The 25,740-nt window shown below is 41.3% G+C and overlaps 1 protein-coding gene across 5 annotated transcripts in view; it reads left to right on the forward strand.

The window, feature by feature from the left end:
- The first annotated feature begins 2,535 nt into the window (after positions 1-2,535).
- Positions 2,536-25,740, forward strand: part of APBA1 (amyloid beta precursor protein binding family A member 1) — a 250,818-nt gene continuing 227,613 nt past the window's right edge. For all 5 annotated transcript variants that reach the window (XM_049770936.1, XM_049770935.1, XM_049770937.1 and 2 more), the window contains exon 1: positions 2,536-2,711. The gene's annotated coding sequence lies outside the window, so the exon portion shown is untranslated. The remainder of the gene's footprint in view (positions 2,712-25,740) is intronic.

Genomic DNA, 25,740 nt, shown 5'->3' on the forward strand with positions numbered 1-25,740 from the left:
CTGTCTTGCATGCAGCCAACTTGGTTCCATTCCCTACTCCACACAGTATCTGAGAACTCAGTGACTGGAGGTACTACCCCATATGGTTCCAAAATCAAAATGATGATGATGATGATGAAGTTGATGATATAAACTGAATGGCATTAAGCATGTGCCTTGTACATGAGTACTCTCTTAAAACACACACTGCTTATTTTACTGTGAAATTATAAAAAGGTTCAAATATAATTCCTTTCTAAAACCAAAAAAAGTAACCTTTGGTAATTATTACAGAGTCTCTCCAAAAGCCTGCATACCAGATGTGAAAAACATCACAACAACAACACAAAAACAAAAACAAATGAACAAAAATGCTGTTGGTATAAAATTGGAAAACAACAAATACTCTCCCTTCAAGTATGGACCCAGTCTTGACAAAGATCCTGACCTTGACCATCCTTGAAGCAACTTTAGCATACCCTAGAACTCAATCTTTCAGGAATTTAAGCTTAACGAGGATCACCAACTCCTGACGTATACCCTTTTAAGACTCCACCTTTATTTTTAATCACTGGCAAGGTCCTGCAGGTCCTGTTGCTACTCTCTTGCCTCGTGGTCACCTCCTTCTCTCTACCTGAAAATCTCAGAACCTCACCTGGCAGCCAAAACAGTGGGTCATTTCCTTGGGTTCTCTTAATCCTGAAATCCAGATCAAGTTTCCCTGCAAACCCTTACTCCCTCTGCAGATGGGGACCCATCATACTTGGACCTGGTTATCCATCTGGTTGTCTAGCATCTGGCTAAATAAACCTTTTAGCACTGGCTGCTCTGGGAAAACATGGCCATTGCCTAGAACTCCTGCTCAATAGTTACTGAACCTTCCCAAATGTAATGTCATGAGAAGTATGAAACATCTCTCTGATATACAAGATTTCAATTTTAGGGGCAGGACAGGGAGGAGTCAATGTCTATGGTGGACAGAAGTAGTCAACCCGGAGGAAGTGGAGGTGCTAAAAGGTGGTAAAGTGGATTGTATGAAACCATATTAGCAACAGCACTATAAACCATAGTGCCAAAGCATAAAATGTGCGCATCTTGTAGAGGCGGACTGGTGGGAGAGAAAAGGTGGGGAGTACTGGGGGAGGAGAGTGGACATAAGTGAAGGAATGGGTATTGAAACATGCCTGAAACGTTATTGTGGATAACTTTGTGATTTCACAGTGACCAAGAAAAATGTAAAAACAAACCAAAAATGGTATCAATTTTACTAACACAGTTCTTTGAAGGGAGGCATGCTTTTGGTTTATGAAAGAAAAGACACATTATGAGGAATTTTAAAACTGAAGGCTTCAAGGATGTGTCAGGAGATAATCACCCCCTGGATTGTTTTTCTGGAGAACTTATTTTTAAATAAGATGGAAACACAGCATGGAAAATGGTCCATGTCCCTAAGGATGGGGGAGAGAATGAAGGGTCATTTTCCTTTTCCAAGGCGAGGCAATGCGTGTGAAGTGGCCTTCACAATTGATCAGTTTCTGTGCAACATAACTTATGGCTGAGAAATCTGTGATCCGAGAAGATGGGGGTTGATTTAGCTCCTATTACGCCGCCAATTACAGAACAGGCAGGCGCCGAATGCAGGTCTCCGGAGGCCTGTCCAGCGCACCGCTTTTCATTAACGCAGGCCACCTGCCACCTGATCCCTGCTGCCAAAGGCTACCCTCGCGCTCGCTTCCCCTGGTCCTCCTTCCCAGCTTTACCAGGGGCTCGTTCATGCAGACTTCAGGTTCTTATCAGCCACGGTGGAAAAGCGAGTAGGAAAACCAAACCGAGCATTTCTCCAGATCCTGATCCAGAGGCTTTTTCTGCACGTCCCTGCGCAAGGGCCGGTCCACTCCGCCACCACCCTGGGTCTCCCTAGCCCTGGCGGCGCGCCCCTTGGTGACGAAAAAGTAGAACTGCAACGCGCACGGTGCATCCTTAGAGGGGTTCGCGCCTCCGCCGGGCCCAGAAGTATCCCGGGTATTTCAGGAGTCCGGCAAGTTGCTTAGGAAGCACCTAAGCAAGGAGTCGGAGCAGCCGGCACCCTCGATGCTACAGGGCTCGGTGCTCCGGGACGTGACAGTTCAGGGCGCAAAGCCGCTGCTGGGGAAACTGGGACCCTCCCCGCGCCCTGCTCCTTGCAGCCTTCGGCCGGGGAGACTGGAGGTTCCCATCAGACCCCCCTCCGGGGAGGCGATCGATCTCATTTCATTTCCCCAAGCCGGAGCCGGAGGAGCGGCCCGTGCTGGGGCGGGTGTCGAGGAGCCCCAGGCAGAGCTCCAGCACGCCCAGATCGGCCCGCCGCCGCCTGCTCCGCCGCCCCGCACACCCGCCGCCCCGCACCGCACCCAGCCGGGCGCGCATCGTCGGGCGCAGGACGCCGCCCCGAGGCTCGAGCTCGCGCGCGGCGCGCACACGCGGGTGGGAGTGGGAGGCGGCCTCGCTACGGCCCGGCTCAGCCCCGGCGCGCGTCACGAGGGCGGGAGGTGGGGAGCAGGGGGTGGGGCCGCGCGAGCGGAGGGGCCCGAGCGGCGGCTGCGGAGCCCCGGGAGCCCGAGAGCCCGAGCTGGGCGCGGGAGAAGATGGTGGCGCTGCCGGGAGGAGCGGCGAGAGCGGAGCCTTCTTCCCAGGCTGGGCGCCCGCGCCGTCCTTAGCGCCTCCCGCGCCCGCGGAGCCAGCTGTCAGGCCAGGTACCACGCACGGCCTGGGAGGGGCAGGTGGCGCGGGGGTGCGGGGCGTGGAAGCCGCCCGCCCCCAACGGAGCCCGGGTGCTGTCGGAGGGGCGCCCCGGAGCTCCGGCGCGCTTGCCTGGAACAATAGTGCGGATGAGCAGGGGCCGCCCGCCCGCGACAGCTAGGGGGGCGAGGTTGGTAGCCAGCCATCGAGCCGACGGGGCGGGGAGAGGGCGCGGTACAAGCTCCAACCCGGAGTCCGGAGCGCGCCGAGATGCCGGGGCTTAGGGGAGCGGCGAGCAGGCGGCCCTGGTGACAGTCGCTGCAGGAGTGAGTGTGTATGTGTGTGTGTGTGTGTGTGTGTGTGTGTGTGTGTGTGTGTGTGTGTGTGTGTGTGTGTACGCACGCGCGTGTCAAGGGCTAGGCAAGGGGATGGCGGTGCGAACTCAAGGTGTTGGGGGGGATGCCATAGCCAGGAATCCCCGCTAGGATCCCCGCGTCTCTAAGGCTGAGCCTCCGGGCGAAGTGTCGTGGTGATGGCAACGCCGAAGTGGGCAGGATGCGCTTGGCACTGCTGGAGCGCAGGGAGGCGGCGGGGCAGGGGCGGATTTGTAAAGCCGGTGTGTGTGTGTATGTGTGTGTGTGTGTGTGTGTGTGTGTGTGTGTGTGTGTGTGTGTCTGCGCGCGCACGAGTGAACGCGTGAGTCCACACACTCCCAAGCTGCGCCCCAAACCCAGCGATTCTGACTCGCCCTCAACTGAGAGTGTGGGGACCACTTTGGCTAGGGTGACCCGGAACTCTGAGAGCGGTCTTCGTCGTCCTCTGCTGAGTGCTGTCTCCTAGGGGAGTGGGGTGTGAGGCGGGGGCGGGTGGCGGGGAGATTCTGGTTTTCTGGTTTCCCCTTTTCTCTGGCCTCTTGACACCAGCATGTGGAAGTGTGGCTTATGGCTTTGCGAAATCAGATCCAGGTTCTCCCCCTCTGACTGGCTGGCATCCCAAGTTTTAAAGGGAGCTTCCAGCCTGTGACACTTCTCAGATCCCGTGCTTTTCCCTGGGCCAGGGTCTTAGTCGCCCTGACTCTGCAGTTTCTATTGTTTATCTCTGTCTGACCTGGAGGAAGTGGCGGAGGGGGGGGGGGGCTTTAAGGACCAGGCTCCTCTTGCTGTCCCCACAACTTTTAGTGTCAAGTAGATGTTTCTCCACCTTTAAACCCTGGACACCTTTGGGCTGAAGAATGGGTGATCTTTATGTTGGTTCTGGTCGAATGAACTCCGGAGGTGTTTAGAAAGGTGGGGAGAGTACCTCAAAAAGCTGCAAAGATCTTACTAGGAAATATTCACTATCCCTTCGTGAGAATCACATAAGCAGGGCGTTTTCCTTAGGAAAAAGGATGGACACTTTATTGCTGGTAGCACCGTCCGAGTTGCCACAATGGCAAGGAAGGTCAGGCATGACCGAAATCCCTCAAGACCCTTGGCAATGAGGTTCTAGTTGGTGGGGTCTGCTGCATTTCCAGCGGATGGAGTCTGCCAACAGGGAATTTGGAAAATGTCAGGCTGGTAATAAGTCACTCAGCGGGAGCCAGGCAGGACACAGCATTGCATCCAGAGTCTGTAGCTGTTTAATGGTCCTCTGCTTGATAAAGATGTCATGTGTACGACCGGAGAGAAAGATGGGAAGGGAGATGGTGTATTCCTCTGTGTGTCTCCCACAGTAGGATACCACTCCCTGCTATCCTCCTATGGTATTCCTAGGAATGAAGACACCCTTATACTTGATTATTGTGATGCTTTTTTTTTTATTAAAATATGGTATGACTAGATGAACCTGCCTGGAACTCATATCACTCCTGACACCTTATATTCTACTGCATTGCTGTCAGTCTCCAAACTAGCTGCCCAGTTCTCTTTCACAAGCCCAGAGAAGTAAATATAGAATGTGGAGCTATGTGTTCTCATGAGTGTTGGGCAGATATAGGGGAGGCTTGTTTGATCTTTTACATAAAAACAAACAAAAATTCTTTTCGGTTTGCTTTGGCAAAGATGTCATGCTTTTATTATCATAATGGAAATAATAAAGCTAGGGCTATCCACATCTGTTTTTCCCCCCTCCCCATTTATCTTCTCTTAATTAAGGATGATGAATAGACCAGGTGCTCTTGAAGCTGTGAAGAGTGAAGTGCTCCTCACCCCAGCCAGACCCATCTTTCAAGTCTTCTAAAATTTTAATGTGAGGTTGAAACTGATCCAAGATTTAAGAATAGATTTGGAAATAAATTTTGAATTTTAGTTCTTTATTCATTTACTACTACTGCCAATTTCTTTCTGAGAAAAGTACTTATGGAATTTAAAAGGCATTCTAAGTTCTTTTTTTCTTTTTAAAGGCTGTCTTTCCATAAAATCCAGAGGAAAAGATTTACAAGAAAGTTTGACTATATAGGGAATATACACCACCACAACTGATAACTGAGAAATCAGTGGTTTCCTTCCTGATGTAAATGTGACTCTTTTAAAAATATGTGTAGCCTTTTGAAAACCTGGCTAGGTGAAGATAATAGTTGAGCTTGAATTCCAATTCATTTGGCAAACAGTTCTACCTATAGCCCAGTAGCTAACCATTTGTTTTGTATAAATGGGTTTTCTTCACATAAAGTAGCATTAATGCTTTGCTTGTCCATTATTGCAGCTCTTAAAGAAGTTTGCTGGGGCCGGAGAGATAGCATGGAGGTAAGGCATTTGCCTTTCATGCAGGAGGTCATCAGTTCGAATCCTGTAGCCCCATATGGTCCCCCGTGCCTGCCAGGAGCAATTTCTGAGCCTGGAGCCAGGAATAACCCCCGAGCACTGCCTGGTGTGACCCAAAAACCACACACACACACACACACACACACACACACACACACACACAAAGAAGTTTGCATTAAAACATATTTGAAAATTGACCAGTAGGTCCAAAAAAAAACTAAAACAATGATACCCTGGGGAGATGGGACTGGTGTCTTATAGGGGATAAAGCAATCATGGCTAAAAGACAATTTCTAGCACTGCAATTGAGTAAACTCTTTGGGTTTCAAGATGTGATGTACAACTATTTGGTAATTGCCAATCTTTGTAACGTCCTCTATACTCTTGGATGAGGCTTGGAAAATCTTGAGGAATGGCTGGTGATTTGAAGAATATGGAAACTTAGGTTTTCCCAGTGAAATGATTTTTATTTATGGGCTGGATGGAAAGTCAGTGCATGTAATCATGAAAATGGTAGAAATGGTTAAGTACCTCAACCCCTTACTCCTAAATCCCTCCAAATTTTCTGAATTATTGTAGGAATAAGAGGATTTGGTCATGATTTCCAATAAAAGAATCGGGATGAATTTCAAGAAAGATTTGGGCTATGATTTGTATGTTTAGACTATGATTTGTATAGGTGGCATTTGGTCTGGGAGGGAAAGAAGAATTGCTCATCTTAGAATTAGAAGAAGAGTGACCCCCTAAAAAACAAACAAACAAACAAACAAACAAACAAAAAACTACCTAAACTTTGGGGCCAGAGACATAGCCTGGAGGTAAGGTATTCATTTGCCTTGCTTGCAGAAGGTCGATGATTCAAATCCCAGCACCCCATATGGTCCCCTGAGCCTGCCAGGGGAGATTTCTGAGCCTAGAGCCAGGAGTAACCCCTGAGCGCTGCCAGGTGTGACCCAAAAAATGAACAAAAAAAATAAATAAAAGAAGAAGAAGAGTAAAGCCTAATGCAGATTGATGGAAAAGGTGTGTATCATCTTACATAGAGAATGCTATTCTTTGACTGGAAGATGCAGAGTCCTAAGAGTTGTAATGAGAGTTGAGGTGAGAAAGAAATTTGTTTAAGGTTGTGAAGCCATTTGTATCCTAGGTTAAGAATCGCAAATTTTGTGGTTGGAGAGAGAGCATGGAGGTAGAGCATTTGCCTTTCATGCAGAAGGTCATTGGTTCGATTCCCGGCATTCCATATGGTCCCCTGAGCCTGCCAGGAGGGATTTCTGAGCCTAGAGCCAGGAGTAGCCCCTGAGCACTGCTGGGTGTGACTCAAAAACCAAAAAAAAAAAAAAAAAAAAAAAAAAGAAAAGAAAAAAAGAAAAAGAATTGCAAATTATAGTTAGGTGCTTGGGAGTCCTACAAGGGTTAATAGAGGGGATCCGTGGAACAAAACCACGTTTTAGGGTGCTAATTTAGTAACACTGTGTTGATGTAATAGATATTCAAATATAGCACAAAAGACAACCAATAGACTATATTGGTTAATTAGGGCTAAAAAAGAGATGAAGTAGCTGGGGGGAGGGTGATAAAAAGGAGACAGATTCAGAAAAAAAAGTACAGGAATAATCAAAACATAATAATCAAAACATAGTGGGGAATTGTCAGTCCTGACTATTAGGATCATTGCTAGAAGGTGCACTGAAGGGTGAGGAGGAGGGAAACATTTTACTTTAGGAATGCAGTGTTTGTCTGAAGTACGGGATGAGAATATAAGGGTAGTTATTCAGATAAAGGTTAAAGTAAAGAAGGATTGGTAAATCATCTACTCAGGAGCAATGTTGACCTCTCAGGAATGGCTAATAAAGAAAATAGGTAAGGATTCTTGGGGGATGTCTATGTATTAGAGGTAGACAAAGAGAATACGAGGAGCAGTTGGGGGAAATGTGAAGGGTGGTAGCATAGAAAATTGGAAAGAAGAGGAACAATCCATCTATCATTCATGTAGCATACTCCTTGGAATTATGTTATGAAGGAAGCTCATTGATTTGAACATATGGTTCTCCTTGATTCTTCTTCTTCTTCTTCTTCTTCTTCTTCTTCTTCTTCTTCTTCTTCTTCTTCTTCTTCTTCTTCTTCTTCTTCTTCTTCTTCTTCTTCTCTTCTCCTTCTCCTTCTCCTCCTCCTTCTCCTCCTTCTCTCCTCCTCCTCCTTCTCCTCCTCCTCCTCCTCCTCTTCTTCTTCTTCTTCTTCTTCTTCTTCTTCTTCTTCTTCTTCTTCTTCTTCTTCTTCTTCTTCTTCTTCTTCTTCTTCTTCTTCTTCTTCTTCTTCTTCTTCTTCTTCTTCTTCGGGGGTGGGGTGGACAGACCCAAGGCTTTCTCTTAACTCTGAGCTCAAGGGTTCAGGGACCAAATGCATTGCTAAAAATAAAACATAGGTAAGTCTTGTTCAAAGCAAGTATCCTACCCTCTGTACTGTTCGAGGGCCACACTGCTTGATTATCTTTGAGGGAATCAGAAGTAATAGCAAGGCATTAAGGAGCTGAAGAGTAGGAAGAGATGCTAATGGAAATTAGTAAGACAAATTTTTTTTGAAAAAATGAATGGTGAAGGAGAGACAGAAGGGAGAGACAGAGAGAGAAAGTTTGATTTATCAAAGAAATGACATATTAAATGGTATGCAATAAATAGTTTTTAGTACAGAGGGAAGAAGACATAAACTTTGTAAGTGGAGAGGAAACAACAGAAGGGAAGAGAGTCTGAAAAAGAGATACAGCTGATGGACTAGAATCTTCAAAACTGGATGAAGGCAAAGAAAGGACTCTATAGAATAACAAAACTACTTAAAACTATGGTTTACAAAGTTGATCTTAATACAGTTGTCTCAAAGGCAGTCAATGGTCCAATACCAATCCTACCACCATGTGACATTCCCTCTACCATTGTCCTGTTTTTTTATCCACATTTCAAGCCTGCCCACTTGGCAGGCACAAAATAATTTGTTTTCTATTTCTTGTTACAACAAGCATAAATGACAAATGGAATTATTGAAAAATAGTTAAGTAAAAATTATGAAAATGTTTATATCTTACAGTGTTGTTATTAATCAATGAGTGTTCACTGAACTGTTTTTTACTAGTTAAGCCTTCTGTGTTTTTTTTTTGTTTCATTTGTTTATGGAACTTAATTGGCTTTTATGCTGCTTTCCCATCTCATTTTGTGAGCTCCTACTGTGTTGTAAGAATTAAGGAATTTGGAGATGTTGCACAGCCACATATGCACCCATGTACTCCAGAAGCTTCAGGATCTGCAGAATCAGGACATTTCTTGGCCTGCTGCCCTCTCAAAGGCACCCACAGTTTTCAATCTGAAGGTTTCATTCATTTGGCTTAGCATCTCTTCCAAGGTTTGTTGTGAAGCTGTGAAGCTTCATCAAGAAAGAACTTTTATATGACAGAAGCATGGGGATTTTGAGAGAGGTACAAATATATCTGACCGCAATTTTTCTGAGTTCAGTCAAAAGAGGTGGGAGGATTGAAGTTATGAGTAACAACAAAGATGTGTGTAGCATGGAAATGTAGCAGTGAGTCAAGAGTCAATTAGTGGTGGGTAAAAATTATTAGTCAACTATGACGGCCTCCTGCCTTTGGAAAACATGAATTTGTGGTAGAACCTATTAGCCCTGTATAATTAGAAGTAGATGATGAGTTATATAGCTTTTGTAATAACACTCAATGTTAAGTATGGTAGTCCCTCCTAATGTCAATGAGAATGAAAAGTATTTACCCTTAAATTAGCTGGATGAGGGGGTCAGGAAATAGTCCGGCAGCTAGGACAATGGCCTAGCATGTAATTGATTCAGGTTTGATTTCAGGCACTACCTGGTCCCACCCAGCATCACTGACTGCCATCTTGAGTCACCTAGAGAATCATTTGGTAAGTCTTAGAGCCCCCCCTAGCCACCACTATGGTGGCTCAGATAATCTAAGTTTGAACAATCCTGTACCCTTGCATTGAACTGCTCGCCAGGTTGGCCAACAATGGCTGATGTGGCCCTTCACCCTCTCCCAAGCACCACTTGAGAGCTCCACCTCACAATAAAAAATAAAGAAAAATTAACTGAATAAAGAAAAATCTTCTTGAAGTATTGCCTGTGATCATTCTCTTCCAGGGACCATGGCATAAATAAATAAATAAGCTTATAGAAAATAATGTGTGGAAAGGCATTAACTGTATTCAAATAGATGTGCTTTTCCTATGTATAATGCAGAGATAAGACTTTACAGTGAAGAGTAAAGTCAATTTTTCAAAAGGAAAATCAAACTGCACTGCACACAAACATTTATAGATATCACAAGCACCAAGTAAATAAATTCATGAATACATGAATGCATTTTGAATAAGCTAGATACAGTATCGTAGATCTAAAATTTTTAGGAGTGTTTTTCTTATTTATACCATGAACACTGAGTAACAACCTATGGCCTATTCAAATTTGGGATCAAATTTAAACAATTTTACTTGTTTATATTTGCTACTTACATTAAACCTTAAAAAGAGTAAAACACACAAACACAATTGTTTCCTAGAAAACAATTGTGTTCTCTCCAGATTCTTGGAATCTGAGTATTGTGTCTTGATTCCAGACAAATTTATGACACTTTAGCTAGAGTGAGTGGTAACTTCATTTGGAGGTTCTAATGAAATAATTTGTTTATTTCTTCAATGAATTAAATTAACCATATTTTTGGATTTGCTACTATTTTAGATTGGAGAGTCAATATGGTTACTGGGAGTAGGGTGGGTGAGTATCTACTATTCCTAGCCTTTCAGTGGGAGAATATTTAAAAGCAAATACGCATAATGGGTAATAGTATATGCCCAAGGGCAACAGAAATTGAGAAGTGGTCTTCAGTAGGAAACAGACCACAGGAGAATGGTGGGGAAATAGGAGGGTGAAGGAGACACAGACCCAGTGGTGGAAGAAAGTGGTCACTCTAATGGAGAGTGTGGTGATGGAATGTGTTTTGTATAAAACCCTATCAGTAACAGTATTGTAAACCAGAAGGCTTAAAAGAAGTGATCTTCATAGAGGCAGTTAGGCTGAGTTGTGGAAGGGAAACTGGAACAATGGAGGAAATATGGAAGGGATGGGAATGATGTTGAAATATTGTATACCTGAAAATCATGAATAACTTTGTAAATCAGGGTGCCTTATTAGAAAATTTTGTTTAAAAAAGAAGGTAAGGTGCCAGAGCTATAGCGCAGTGGTAGGGCATTTGCCTTGCATGTGGCTGACCCAGGATAGACCTCGGTTCAATCCCTGCCTGGCATCCCATATGGTTCCCCAAGCCAGGCGTGATTTCTGAGTGCATAGCCAGGAATAACCCCTGTGCATTACCAGGTGTGTCCCCAAAACCAAAATAAAAATTAAAAAAATTAAAAAGAAGGTAAAATAATACACAAATATTTGCAATATCAAATGGTGGTAAGTGCTAGGAAGAATAAACGGAGAAGGCAGTAAGTGTGATAATGTCAAGGGTGTTGTTCTTATATATCTGGTGGCCAGGAAAGACCTTAGACAAAGAGAGTTTAAGGATGTCCACAGTGAATCCTGCAGATAACCAGAGAAAGAGTTTCCAGGCAGAGAGGCTAAGAACAGAGAGCCTGAGATAGCATATTTGATCAGGTCAAAGAGCACTGGGGAAACCTTAGTTTCTTAGTTGCTTTATCTTCCTATGCATTATAGCACCTGATATATGAGGTGGACACATGGAAACTGGCAGTTCCATACTTTTTTTCAAGTATTGAACCAGTTAGTTGCTCCTAAGGCTGGCTCTCCAGGTATTATTTTGGAGCTGATCCATGTGTGAGTTAGTACTAGGTTCTCAAAATATGAATTCTCCCCATCATACTTATCTAAGTTAAAACACTTTAAGAATGGCTATTTCTGAGTGCTGATGGCATCTTCTTCAGGTGGAAGTAGCCCTGCTCTTGGAATTGCTTCTTGACTCATCTCAGGTGTGAATCTTCAGGATTTCTTTTCTTCATCTTTTTTGTTCCTTTTCAAGTGTAAGGTCCTTGAGGCTGGGTGTTCCATTCATTTGAATTTACCCTAAGATTCAAGGAAAAGATGATTGCATTTGTAAGGAATCATTAAAGACTTCTTGAAGAGGGTATTTCCAAAGATCTAACTAATTTGATAGAAAGAATGAATGTTAAAATTGTGCCTGTTTTTCAAAGGTATACCATTGCCACCTGTCAGTGAAATCATTTATGCACTCTGGTGTAAGACTTGGGTATAAGTAGTTTATCTCTAGAAGTATGTTAGAGTAGAGAAAATGAGACAGGGTTGGAAAGATAGTCAGGGAGAAATTGGTTAAGGAGCAGATTCTTCTTGTGAGCAATGGTGGCATGATTCTGCAGGTACCCTAAGAATGTATCTTATTCTGGTCACTAAAAAGGAGTCAACAGTTGGGATGTTTCTTCACCATTTCATACTAGAGGCATTTGTTCCCTTGCACTGTTAGAGCTGCCAATATTAGCCTGAGTACACCCCAGAGGCACTAGAGAAAGCATAATGGGCTGGAGGTGGGAAGTTAGTTGTGCATGGGATCTTATTTCTAAGGCTTTGAGAAGTGGGCTATGAAGAAATGAGGTAGAAGGGGAGCAACCTGCATTCCACAAGCGACAGAGATAACAGGTATTATTTTTTGGCAATAAGAATTGGTTAATAGCTGTTAATGATATTCATATGTAGGAATTTAATGTATTGTAATAACAAAGTACAGTTCAATTCATCCACTTGCAATTATTGACTATCTTTGTTATTCTGGATGCTGCTTATCACATATTTTGTTTTTGTTTTGGCCACACCCAATGGTGGTGCTCAAGAATTACTCCTGGCTCTACCCTAAGAAATCACTCCTAACAGGATTAGGGGACCATATAGGAGGCCAGGAATAGAACCCAGCTTCATGCTGGGTTGGCCGCATGCAAGGAAAATGCCCAACTGTGCTATCTCCAAATCCTGCTTAACACATCTTGACATATAAAAGCTATTCAGATCATAAGGTTGTCCCCAATTTTCCAATGAAAGGATTTAAACAAATCTTTTTTATATTAACTTGAATGCATTCATTTTAGAGATACATGTATTACATATATAATTTATATACTAAAATGTCACGTAGATTTAATTTAAGAGTTTTCATGCATATATTTAAAATCACATAAAATTAATTTAGAGTTTCCACCCTCACATTTTGTGAAATCATTTATTGAAATACTACATATACTTCTTTGTCTTTGGAATATTTTTCATCTTTAGAATATTTCTGCATATTCATTTCTAAATTTTGTTTAAAGTTTAGTATTTCTTATTTCTCTAAAATTCTGTTTTCCTTATAACCTTTATGCAGAGTTCTGTGTGCTACCTAAATAAATAATACCTAACCTAAATAAAAAATTTTTTTCTTCTTTTTTTTCCTCTAAAGGTATAATTCCATGATCTCTTGCAACCTAGCACTTCTGAATGACTTGTGTAAAGGTATCCAACAGATGTAAGTTTAAGGAAATATTTTTTTAAGTGGTACTAAACTCTTGCATCTATCTTGTGACCTCCATAAGGCTCCTGTCTAGCACTGATTATAGTGACTTCTTTTTCAAATAGTTCCAAAGTGGTCTTGAAACAGACATCTCCTTTTTCTTGAAAGTCTTCATGGACTCTTCATTTAAAATCAGTTGCCATTATATTCAACATTAATGAGGAAGATGATTTCAAATCGCTATTATCTTGGAATCAGTAGACTTAAACGTTATTATTCATAGGAGAGTGAGAATGGAATTATGACTTATGTTACTGATTATTTTATTTTATTTTTTATTTTATAGAAATTATACTATGGGAAACTTTCTATCAGATGATATAAAGGTATATTTCTCATTTCTGAATTCTGGTAGAGAATCAAGGTGATTCTGGGATCCCCTGTCCCTAAGTTTCCTGTCTGACTTCCTTCATGGAAGTTTAATTACTGCATTTTTTTGTTTGTTTTGGGTCCACACCTGGCTGCGCTCAGGGATTACTCCTGGCTCTGTGCTCAGAAATCACTCCTGGCAGGCTCAGAGGACCATATGGAATGCCAGGGATTGAACCCAGGTCTGTCCTGGGTTGGTCCTATGCAAGGCAAACACCCTACTGCTTTGCTATAACTCCGGCCCTATGGGGGTTTAATTACTATGAAAAAAAAATGATTGCAAGTGTTTATTTCATAAGGAAGTTACTCCTAATTCTGAATAGTAAAATTATTTTTGTATTTGAATGTTAATACATTTATTTGAGATTAATTTTATGCTAACATTTGCACCTTATTTATATTTTATTTATTGACTCACAACAAACTTACAATGCTCAGGAGTCATTCCTAGCTTTGTACTCAGGAATTATGCCTGGTAGTTGCATCTTATTTTAAGGAAGAGATATATGCAACGAAGTATGTAGAATCTTTCTTTCTCTCTAAGTTGGGCTTTTTATTTTCCTTTTTTTTTGTTTGTTTGTTTGTTTTGTTTTGCTTTGGAGTTCCATGCTCAGGGATCTCCTGGGAAGAGAAGGAGGCCAGATGCAGTGCTGGAGATCAAGCTTTGGTTAGCCATGTGCAAGGCAAGCACATCTGCTGTACTATCTGTATTTAAAATATATAGCATATCTCATATACTAGAAAATATATAGCATATTTTAAATACAGAGGAAGTTTTGTCATTTAAAGAAATCTTTCTAGGAACAATTACATACTAACATAGCCATTCTTTTTTTTAATTAAATAATTTCTTTATTTAAACACTGTGATTACAAACATAATTGCAGTTGGGTTTCAGTCGTTACAAGAACAGCCCCCTTCACCCATGCAACCTTCCCATCAAGAATGCCCCCATCTCTTCCCTCCCCCATCCCCCTACCACTGCCTGTATTCCAGACAACTTTCTACCTCCCTCACTCATTGACATTAACATAGGCATTCAATGAATTAAAAAATAACTTTTTATTCTGTTCATGGCATTTTTAAATAATTAAAAATAACCCATGACTGAATACATTTTTGAAAAGATGAAACATTAATATGCAAATATGGAAGTATTACTTAGTTGTCTTCTTTATTAGGATTTTTATGCTGGTCTGTACTTAAGTGAGTCACATTGTATCTTCGTGGCTTTTTAACTTGTTTTTAACTATAAACCCCTGTGAGAATACAATTATAGCTTAAACTGGCAGTAGGGTCTCTCAATACATACGTACACACACAACATGCACACTTATGCACACATATAAATACTATTGAAGCAAAAGTTGTAATACTTGCTATTTGTTATATGTTATACATGCTGATGTTCCTATCTTGTTATGTTCTTTTTGGTGATGGGTAGGAGGACATTCTTTGTGATGGCCTAGCTGAGTTGGTGCTCACTGCATCAGAGAGGCTGCAGTGCTGGTTGTGCTACAGCTCTTGGCTTCTTCAGGGCTATCTCTAACAGTGCCTAGAGAAACCTATGGTGGCAAAGATTGAACTAGGGTGGTTTGCATGAAGGTAGGCATGTTAGTCCCTGTTCTATCTCACTTGCCTTTCTATTCTGTCCCATTTCATCTGCTTACCAAGCATCTAAACTGATTTTAGCATTCTGGGTCCTGCCATGAAGTTTTCAAAAAGTGTTCTGTTGTATTGCATTCCTTTGAAGAGGGCTTCTTGACTTCACAAGCAATAACCAGTGCAGTAAATGCTAAGGCAATGACTGTAGTAACATGATCATAAGATATAATAATTAACACAAATTAATTTATTGATCTAAGTTGTGATAATTTATTTGCCAAACAATATGAAGTAAACTTATGTTTAAGAGAGCAGGCTGGTGGGATGCTGGGAACATTGTGGAGAGAAGGTCACACCGGTGGTGTCAGAACATTTAATGCCTGAAATAATTTTATTATGAATGAACAACTTGATAAATTACAAAAAATATTTGGGAAACAAAGGACAGGAGGTCCACTGCTCCTAAAAAATAACACAATAAAAGGAGGCTTCTTTTATGATGAATTGAAATAATTTTATGCCAAAAGCTGTCCCTCCTCTCCATTTGTTTTAAATAATTAGTGTAGTTGGATAGTTGGTATTATGAGGGAGATATATGAAGTCACAATAATCCTACAGGGAAATTTTATTTTTGAGTCAATATTTTATTCTCAGGAAATCAGAAATGATTAGTGTAGAAAATTGAAAGGAGATGTGTGCCTCAGTTCTTAAATGTTCCTTCCTGGGCTGTGTGGCCAGGCTGAGCCACACTAAGGCTGGCCACACAGCCTGGTGTCTGGGCTCTCACTATATCCTGTGGCTGGCTCTCACTCTCTCACTGGCTGGCTATTTCTCTTCTGCTGCTGTCCCTTTTTTTGTATTTTTTTTTTTTGTAATCCCCAGGAGGAAAGTTCTAGACAGATAATACAGTTCAATTGCTTATTTCTCAGTTTCAGTCTAATACCTTTCTTCCCAGATGTGAAAAATAGTTTTTACATTTTTCTTCCAGATAGCTTGAAAGAATCTATTTTTTTTCTTTCGCAGATAGTACCTAGGAGAATTTTGTCCTAAAGGAGCTAGAATTTGTTCCCTAGATGGAATGTTTCCACAGCGTTAGGTAATAAGAAAGTTTGGCCTTATCTTATCTGTAGGTTTACTCACATCCTTTATGACTCTTTAGTTGTCTAATCTAAGTCCTCATCAACTACTCTTTTAAAGACTCAGCAGTTCCATTCAGAGAAGGAAAACATGTTAACATCATAATTCTAAAGTGCCAGGTTGTTCTAAGTTGTAGCCATCATTGACTTATTTGGTTCTTTTAGGACTTCCATTTGCTCTGTTTAACCACTTCGAGAGACAGCAGGCATTAATACAGCAAACAGGACTGAATCTTTCAGAGATTGTATCAGTGACCAATAGGCAGAGTTAAGGCAATTACTCATCTGGTTCAGAATAAGAAAAGCCTCTAACAACTTTTGAACCCCAAGATTTATTTGTCTTGAGACTCAGCAGCATACTTTTCCCACCTCCTCAACCTGACCCCTTTGTTTATGATGTATGCACCTCACTTAGGATAATACATGAGTGTGTTGTTATTGCCCTGACATCTCTGTATGGGGTGGAAGGGCTCAGGATACTAAGCTGCTGCCCTTGATTAGATGTTAGCATTGAACATGTCCTCATATAGAACTGGCCTAAGTTCCAGCTGTAAAAAGGGGGATAATGAAAAGTGACCTGTTTCTTCCTATGCAGGACCTTTGGGAGTGTGAAAAAGACATCCAAAAAGGACTTTAGAAAAGCAGCACCAATACATCACATCTGTCATCATAACCTTGAGCAGAAGGAGCAGCTCTTTCTACAAGAGGGGTCTGCAAGCTTTCTCTGTAAGAGGTCAGATAGTGGGTGTACTACTCTGGGATCCACTGCCTGGAGTCACAATTTCTCAGCTGTTCTGTTATGTGGATGCAGCTGCAGATAATTTATAGTCCGAGGAGCATAGCAGTGTTCCAATTTATGAACATTGAATGTGTATTTCACATCCTTTTCATGTCACAAAATAATGTTCATTCACTGATTTTTAAAATTCTAATATTTCAAGAATGCAAATCTCACCCAATGACCAATAAATGGTGGGCTAGACAATGCTAGCAAATCTCAGTTCACTTTGGCTTACAGCAGTGCATGACCTTTGAGTTCATCTCTCACTTGTCCTTACAAAATACACATCCACTTATACACCTTTCATTTCCTATTGTGCAGGCAAGAATAAAAGTGCATATTGTATGTTCCTTTGCACACTTGTCTATAGGCTGGGTATATTGAATAAAATGTCTATTGTTTATATTTATCTTAACCTCCCTTTTTTTTTAAAAAAATCTAGCTTAGATAACTTGATTATCATAGTATTGACTCTGCATACAAAGTAACTGCCTAATTCACCACCTAGCCATTCATCTTTAAGAGAAATGCTACTTGTTCTCTAGTAAACTTTTGAGAATGATTGAGTCAACATATTGTAATTAAATTAAAGGCTTTAAGATTCATTCCTGAAAAAAAAAATGCTCATATCTGCTATCAACCATAAAAGGAAATGAATGTCAGGAAAGAAATGAAGAACAAACAAACTAAGCTAAACCAACATTTCAGCATAAAATAAAGGCCTTATTAGAGAATAGCTAAAATGGCCAAACATTCAGCTTCAGTCCCGTGGGCTCTGTTGCTTCGGGAACTCTCAAGGCTGAAGTGCTTTTCTGCCTCAGATGCCAGCAGTCCTGCTTTCTGCTATGTTTTTCCAAAAGTCTAACATAAGGGCCAGAACTCTGAGTGTTTTATCACAAATAAAGAAGACCTAGTAGGAATTTCTCCCAACAAGTATCAAAGAATCTCACTTGCCTCTGAAATGCAAAGATTTGACATAGCTCCCCCTTTGCTTCTAAATAAGGAGTAAATTTATTAGGAAATACAGAAGTGTAAAAGGTTCTTCTCAACGAAGCAGACTAAACTAAAATGAAGCTATGTGTGTGCATACCTGTGTTATTTCTGCAGATATTCTATGATGAATATATTAACTTGCTCTAGCATGAGAAAATTTTATATGTACATGGACATGTATATTAGGGGTGAAAGGAAAGAGGTGAGGAATAAGCAAGAAAGACTGGAACCAAAACTATTAAAGTATATACCTCATTAAAATGAATTAAAGGTGCTTCTTTCTGCAGGAGGTAGCCCAGAAGACATCAACAAACATAATCTTTCCAAGACCCAAACCCTGTAAGAATTCCCCACCCAACAAGTGTGGGGCTGATTTCTGCCTTGTGTTTGAGCACCAGAGAGCCAGTATAAAGGACTGCTGCCTTGCTCCCTGCCTGCCTGTATCTTTTAACCCCTGAACCTCACCTCAGCACATGGTAAAAACCACACTACAAGCATCACAATGGAGAAACAATAAAGGAAAACCTCATGTATAGAGAATGAAGATGCTACTTTGATGATCCAAAAAGTGTCCTCTCAGATAAGGTTTTTAGAGAAGAATTATGGAGGATGTTCATGGAGCTCAAAAAAAGTACAGATAGATTTGAATGAAACACAAATAAGAATCAAGAGGATATGAAGATTGAAATTAGAAAACTTCATACTGAAATAACAGGTCTGAAAAACTCAGTTTATTAATTGAAAACCTCAATGGAAAGCCTCTTCACTGGAGTAATGGTAGCTGCAAACAGAGTCAGTGAGCCAGAGGATGAGATGCAGAACAATTCCATCCAGCAGAAAAGACTGAAAGAGAACTTTAAAGAAAATGATCAGATAATTGGTAACTACTCAAAAAATGTGAACAGAAGAAAATAGAAGTCTTTGATAAACTCAACAGAAACCACAATGAAGTCCCAGGGGCCCAGGAAAAGAGTAATAAGAGGAGTTGGTGGAAGAGTCAGAAGAGGAAGAGGAGGAAGAAGAGTAAGAATAAGGCGAAGAAGAGTAAGAAAAATAAGGTGAAGAAGAGTAAGAAGAAGGGGAAGAGGGAGGGGAAGAGGAAAAAGAAAAAGAAGAGGAGGAAGAAGAAGAGTAAAAGGAAGGGGAAGAGGAAGAGAAAGAAGAAGGCGAAGAAGAGAAAAAAGAAAAAGAAGACAAGAAAAGTGGAGAAGAAGGCTAGGGATGTGGTTCAATTTGTAGAGTAGATGTCAATGCCTAGATTTGATCCCAAATGATCTCATGTTCATGCTCTATTATTCTCACAACTTGTATGAATTCATGTATATCTGTATGTATAAAATATGTAATATACTTATGCATGCTCACATCTAATAAAACAACTATAAAAAATACAGATGGGTTGGGGAAGGAGGGAGGGGAGCAATGGTGGTGGAAAAGTTACACTGGTGAAGGGAGGTGGGAGGTGTTCTGTTTATGACTGAAGCCTACCTACAATTATGCTTGTAATCATGGTGCTTAAATATTTTATTTTAAAAAAATAGCTTAAAGGAAAGAAGTCTACTTTCACTTAAGCACCCCATTGATTTAGTGGCCAACATATATTTTGTTGCAGTGTAGAAAAGACACATATGGCTAATGTAAAATAAATCACAGTGTACACATTCCACATGCCACACATTGCTACCTCTTAGTAGGTGCTCAGTAGCCTGAAAAACAGAATAGTATGCCAGAAGTAGAAAAGCCCCTTACCCAAGTTCTGGTTGCTATTTGAAAGCTGCTTAAAGAAAAATGGACCCAGGAACTAAGGATTCTGTTCTCTATTATGTCTGAGCTGCTCCAGATTAGACAAACATAATGGTTGAGCTGCTCCAAATTAGACAAACATGGTTGTGCAAAGACTGTTTTCCAAAGAACTCTTAGTGGAGGGAGCACAGGGTTGAAGGAGTAGAGGATGGGGAACTGCAAGGTGGTCAGGAGAAAATGTGCATATGCCTGTAGTTATATGTGGAAATGAAAGTAGAGTGACTGTTTATGAAGCTGTATGATACGATTCTGCTCATTCTGTTGTTGGCACAGTGAATCTCACCAACTGCAATTAATCCCTATCCTCCCCTTTTCCTTCCTTTTATCTAATTGGGCAATCTCAGGGGGCTTGTTTTTATCTAATGGCATGTTGGGATCATTCATTCCCTTACACATTGGGGGTTGTCAGCAAATGTCCTTTTATCATTAATTGTTTCTATATATTTGGGCAATGCATTGAAGCTGGCCCAAGGTCTGTCCCGATGAGCATGTTTTGTAGATGTCTCAAGACAGGCTTCCTGAAGCAGATACCAGGGAGGGCCAGGAGGAAATTAGTCCAAGAGATCAAGAGGCAGGCAAGCCCAATTAAAGTGCACATCAGACTTGATTTTGGCAATTGATCAGTAAACAGAAATCTAAGTAATAACATTGGCAGGCACCAAGAAAGAATACTATCTTCTTCTCTAGGGAATCTCAAAGAAACTGTCCTCTCTGTGTCACAAATTTATTGAATGGACTTCACCTGAACATGGTTAGCTAAAAGCTAGTTCTCCTAGTTCTCTCTAACTGACTTCTCTTGGCTTCAAAGTAGAATTCAATCTTGGGCAGCTTTCTTAAGTTTCTCATTTACCCTCTCTGGTGTAACAATAAAACATTTCAAATCCCTGTCTTGTTTTTTCATATCTATAGTATAATTTGCACACGGTAAAGAGCAGAAATCTCAGGTATACAGTTTGTTGAATGCCCATATAGCTGAAGCCCCTATACTACCACTTAAATCAAGACATACATCTTTCCCTACCCTTCTTTCTGAAATCTGCAAGTTCTCTCCTCTTTTTTTGCCATCAATATCAATCAGTACCCCAGGATAAGTACTATTCTGTTCTCTGTGATCATGTAGTGGTTGCCTGTTTTATATCTCAGAAAAGGGGCCAGAGCAATAGCACAGCAGGTAGGGAATTTGACTTGTATTCATATGATCAGGGTTTGATACAGGGTATCCCATATGGTCCCCTGAACTTGCTAGAAGTGATTTCTGGGTGAGAACTAAAAGTAATCCCTGAGTACCACTGGGTGTGACCCAAAATAAATAAATAAATAAATAAATCTCAAAGAATATCAGAAAAAAATGTGATTATAAGGTTTGTGACCTGTTGTTTCTTATTCCTTTATTGGTCATACAGGTTATCAGTTCACCTCAAAGGGCTGAGGATGTGATGCTAAGCTGCCCTGAACTGCCAGGGATACTTGGGCCACCTAGGTGTGCTGGGACTGAGAGTCACATTCAATAAAGCTCAGGTATCACATCATACAAGGAATCAAACTCTAGTGAAGCACATGCCAAGCATGCACCCTTGCCGTACTATCTCCTGGGCCCCAATAATATTTTAATTTTAAACATTAAAACTAAGTTTTATTAAAGCCAAAATCTATACATTTTATCCAGAATAGTGAAATGCAGGTACAAAAATAACTGGTCATAATAAAAGGACAAATTCATGTATGCTGCTTGCTCACTAAAGGGAATTATGCTCACCCAAGACATTCACCTATTATCTGTTGCATCAGCTAATTTCCTTACAACAATACTATGAAGTACACTACTACTACCTCAATTGTCACTGTGGGGGATGCCAAAGCACAAGAGGTATATGACTTGCTTAGGATCTTACAGTGATAAGGTGGCAGAGCTAGGAATTAGATTCAAGAAGCCAAGTATGTGCACATACCAGGGCCTTGCCTCTCTCCCTGCAGCCTGTCCCCACCATCAATTTTACTCACAGAGTGCAAGGGGAGGAGAGCCTTCATACTGGCTCAGTTCCTAGATAGTCTCTCAGTTTAGATAGAAGTCATACCAGTGTAGCCCAGTTCCTAGATATTCTCTCTGTTTAGATAGAAGTCATACCAGTGTAACAGTTAAAATAATTATTTTTACTTAACCGATTCTATTCATCAAATGCTTAATGGATTACGATGTGCTGTCACTAGCTTTAAAAAAAATTCACATTCCAGGAATATGACCTCCCTCCTTTTGCTATACCTAGCAGTGCTCAGGGGACCATAAGGGATGCCAGGTATCAAAATCTTTGGTGGTCTCATACAAGGCAAGCACCCTACTCACTGTACTATTGTTCTATTCCAGCCTTCTTTTTTTCTGAGCCATGAGATTCTGTTGGTGAGGAAGGGTCTGGATGTTTTGAGATCCCAAAAACTTAACCTTTGTATGGTAGGAAAATGATTCTGAGTGACAGGCCTGTATCACCAGATTCCAACACCAGATATTTTTACACAATTTCCTAATGTTTCTTTTTTTCTGTCCATACTGTACTAGGATGCCTCCTTTCCTGGCTGAAACCTATGTAGTGACAGTGACAGAGACCAGAAACTTCTCTTCTCAGGGAGCTCAGCATGAAGCGCTGGAGACAGGCCTCACATATGCCACTCAAATGCCATTGCTGCCATTACATCAGGCAATTGCAGGAGAAGAGTGGTAGGTGCTTGCAAGTGGAGATCCATCCTGCTTATGTCACTCAGAAAGGGATTCTCACTGTATGGGGAAGACACTCCAGAGAGTAGAAGATGTTCCAGGACCATAGGAGAAACAGTACAGATGAGCTGGTCAGACTCGGAGTGAGGGCCAGGTTACACAGGAGTCTAAGAGCTGGTGCTCTTTACTCTGAGGACAATCAGAAGATCTTTCACATTTCCCCAAAGGGAGGACATCATAATTTACATCATTACAGATCAGAAAAAGGGCAAAAGAGAAAGTCCATATTGAAAAACTTTGTCACATGGAGAGCCTACTGGAGAAGTGGAAGGGGAGGTAGTGGCTTGGAATGTGGTTGGTGGAAGTGCTGGGGAGAACTTCCCCAGCATCTGGACATCTGGACACTGTGGAGCAAGAAAAGATGACAGAAATTAGAGATGGATTATTTGTGGACAATGTGGAAACAGTAGTCATTCAGCTATGCTCAGATATATTTCCTGCTGCAGAAAAGTCAAGGGAAGGTGTGATTAGAGATGATGGTTGTCAGGCCTTAGAAATGTGAGTCTGTGCAGGTGCCTTGAACCTGAGCAGTACTGCTTTCCAAACAAAGGCAGTATGGATAAGGGAAGAGTCAGAAATCAGGTGTTAGATGGGTAAGAACTTTATAAGGTCTCTGAAATTTATTATAGAACCGAGAACTCTATGGTGGACTGGCCCATACTTGAATACCATCTTTTTATCATGGCCACAGAGAAAACTCACAAGGATAGAGCTCACACTTCACATGCTGAAGCCCTATATTTGATTCCTGGCACTGTATGGCTCTAGGAGCACTATTGGGAATCACTATATTCTAGCACCCAGTCAGGAGTGACCTCTGAGACCTTAGGTGTGACCCAGAAATCCCACCCCAAAATAGTTTTATTCACTGAAATGAAAAAAGAGGTGAAAGAAGAACTGGTATAGCAGGAAGGGTGCTTGCCTTGGACACAGTCAACCAGGGTTTAATCCCTGACATCTCATAAAGTCACCCAAGCCTGCCAGGTCTGATTCCTGAGTGCAAAGTGAGGAGTTATCCCTGAGCATCACCAGGTGTGACCCCCAAGACAAAATACATCAGAAAAGAAAAAGCGGACAGATGTGCTTTGTAACTATTTTATCAGTGCTTACCTTTACTATAGGTATGTGCTTTGCCCAAAATGTTTAAATGTTACATATAAACTTGGCTAATAGGAATATTTGTAACAGCTACTGATGGGAAAAGTTAGTTCTTTGCCCTGAATTTTAAGCTTATGGGGAAGTTAAGCTCTTTCTATGATCTGACCAATTCTATAATATGGTTTTATTTCCAGTCTTTTTCTTGTTTCCCTTAGCCTTCCCCTAAGGGCTCTGATCTTGGTGAGAAATGACTAGAAATGGTGAGACTACACAGTAGTAGCTAGTCTGAAAGAAGTTGGCATTAAGGACAATTTTTTTTTGTTTTGTTTGGCAGTTATATTGAGAGATTACTCCTAAGTCAGTACTTGAAGATCACTACCAGGAATCAAACCTGGGCCTCCTGCATGGAAGCAGGCAGCTCCGGCAGACTGAATCATCTTTCAGGCCCAGCATCAAAAACCTTGCATTTCACTTTCAATTGACCTTTGCCTGTCCCAACTGCTGTAAACCAGGGCAGCAAAAATGCCTTTGTGATCTGATAGGGTGACCCAGTCTGGGTGTCAGTAGAGTCACTGATCTCAGGTTTCCAGCCTACATGCTCCATCTTTGTCACCAGTGTCTCAACTCTCCAAAAATCCAATTTCCATTACCCCAAGGCAGTCTGTTAATTTTAATAGAAAGGATTTATCGACACTTTCTTTGTTCCTTAAACATCTATTGTTTGACTTTTCTAGAAAACAATGCTGTCAGAAACATTTTATCTACAGATCTTTTGATATTTGTAATATCACTTTTTGTGTGATTGGAATTTTGCATTTTGATTGCATACATCCTAGGCATTAGGAAAGCAGCTTTCAAGGCTGAATAGTGGAGATTGGCCTCTATATTTAAATTGTCACTTTCAAGTGACCTGGAGTTACAACTTCAGAATAAATGTGAAGAAAATATTAACAGGAAGTCAGAGGAAGAAGTGTTTGACTTTACTTATTGTCTACCCTGAAAGCTGTCAAAGAGAGATTAGTTGTGATATTTGAGATTTGGTTGCTGACTTATTTGACCATGGTTTTGAAAGCATTTGTTATATCTAGCTACTCTGCGAATGGCTGACAGTGTTGGGAGATGGCTATGCTTTTATGGATTGATATTGAGTCCACATTTAGGAAATTAACTCTTTTGTCTGAGGGAGCAAAGAAGAATAAAAGAACTGAGGTAGAACTGCAAAATTGTGATTCAATGATTTTGTTTTCTTTTTATATATTTTATGAAGCAGGAGGTTTGAGATCAATACCTTCTAGGATTGAAGAGTATCTGCCTTCTTAGCTAAAAGAGCTGAAAATATATTAAAATATCTTACTGTGCATGAAATGGTGGCACCAAATGTGTCTTATTTTATTTGATGTCACGGGCTTTATATTGCTGATATTGGGATGCTGGAGACTGAATGGACCTTGTGGTTGTCCCTATAGGGAGGGAGGGCTGCTTGTCTTCTTTCGAGTTAGGCCATGGAGAAGGGCTTCCTGTATCTGGAGCTTCCTAGGACATGGGCTATGTAGGGCACAGAGAAGCCTAGGGAAATCCGGGTCATTGAACATCTTCTGACCCTGGGGTCATTCAGTCACATTCCTCAATTACACCTCCCCCCAACACACACACATTTTAAAAGCAGATAGGGAAAAATAGGGAGAGGAAATGAAGAAGAAACTTCATCAAATAAGATATCCGAACTCGTTTGCACTATTGTCAATGAAGGGGTGCCACGCTTGTCACTTTATCCCCTTTCAGCACCCATTTCTTGTCCAAAGTGATAAGTTCCTACTCATTGCCATAATTATTCCTTGAAACCCTAACTCTAACTGTACTCACCACACTGTGTGGCAAACTTCCTACTATGGACTTGGCCTTCTGACCCTCATCTCTATTGTCACTGGATATTATTATACTGTCTTCTTTTTCTTTTTCTTTTTTTTTTAAATTTTTTTTTTTTTTTTTGGTTTTTGGGCCACACCCTGTGACGCTCAGGGGTTACTCCTGGCTATGCGCTCAGAAGTTGCTCCTGGCTTCTTGGGGGACCATATGGGACGCCGGGGGATCGAACCGCGGTCTGTCCTAGGCTAGCACAGGCAAGGCAGGCACCTTACCTCCAGCGCCATCGCCTG

Source organism: Suncus etruscus, chromosome 3 (genome assembly GCF_024139225.1).
Source record: "Suncus etruscus isolate mSunEtr1 chromosome 3, mSunEtr1.pri.cur, whole genome shotgun sequence".
Classification (NCBI taxonomy): Eukaryota; Metazoa; Chordata; class Mammalia; order Eulipotyphla; family Soricidae; genus Suncus; species Suncus etruscus.